Source organism: Apteryx rowi, unplaced genomic scaffold (genome assembly GCF_003343035.1).
Source record: "Apteryx rowi isolate R43461 unplaced genomic scaffold, aptRow1 scaffold_11, whole genome shotgun sequence".
Taxonomy (NCBI): domain Eukaryota; kingdom Metazoa; phylum Chordata; class Aves; order Apterygiformes; family Apterygidae; genus Apteryx; species Apteryx rowi.
Genome location: NW_020447308.1, coordinates 4,103,289 through 4,104,520, shown reverse-complemented (window position 1 = coordinate 4,104,520; position 1,232 = coordinate 4,103,289).

The window sequence follows — 1,232 nt, the reverse complement described above, 5'->3', positions numbered from 1 at the left end:
GGCCCGCCGCCTCCAGGCGCAGCCCGCGCAGCGGCAGCGCGCCCGCCAGCTCCAGCAGCACCTGCCCCGACACCGTGTCGCCGCTGCAGTAGCCCCCGCCGCCTGCGTCGCCGCGCCGGGCCTCGTCCTCCAGCACCAGGGCCAGCGTCTTCACCTTCCCGCCGGCGCCCAGGCCCGGCCCGGCCGCCGCCATCGCCCCCGCTCCCGGGGAAACCGGCCGCCGCCGTCGACGGCCGCTTTAAAACCCGCCCGTCTCCGCCAGGGCCCGCAGCGGAAAGTCCCGCCCCGCCGCGCTCCTCATTGGCCGGCCCTGAGCTCCGCGCGCTGCTATTCGCCGCGGGCTCGCCGTGTGCCCCTCCTCATTGGGTCGGCGGTGGGCGCACGCCCGGCCTGCGTCACGCTGCGTGATCACCGCGGCCGAGCCAATCCGGTGGGGGCAGCTGCGCGTGGACAGGGCCCCGATTGGCAGGGCGGCGGCAGCTGCCCGGCGAGCTGGCCAATGGCGGGGCACGGCCACCACGTGCACAGCTTGTGGCTAAACAGGCGGTGAGGGGGGTGGGGCCAGCCGGCAGGGGGCGGGGCTGGCCTAGAGGGGAGGGGGCAGAGAGATGGCGGCTGGGCCGGGCTTGGGCAGGGACATGGAGGTGGRCACCCGACCCCTGTGTCCTGGGGACCTCCAGGGCCACCCAGCCTGGTGGTGGTGGTGGTGGTGCTGGACCTGGTCCTCCCCATGGTCCTGCCACCGTGGTGTGGCGAACGCCTCGGCAGCCCCCGGGGCTGGTGAGCCCCGTGGCGAGGCCTCCAGCCCTCAGTGGCCCCCGTTCCCCTGAGGGTGTCGAGCGGGGCAAGGCCGAACGCTGCGGCCTTGCCCCGGCTTTGCCACGGGGTTGCTTCACACTGCGTTGCCTGTGGTCACCCTTCCTGTTGGTTGGTGCCAGCGAAGGGGCATAAAGGTGAATTTCGCCTGTGAATGACCGGCTTGGGGTTACCCAATAACCCCACTGCGTGTGCGCTGTGTTTTTCTGCGCTTTGCGAATGAAGAAATGCCCTAGTTCAAAAGCTTGTTCCCACAAATTTTGTTGTTAGACAGCTAAACAGAAACACGTAGCTAAATAGCTCTACAGAGGCTGTTATGCCTGAGCAGTGTGGGATAAACCTCTTCCTACAAACATTTTTGGAGCTAATACTTGAAAGATTTATCCACTGACATAAAAGCAAGGTTTGCCATTATT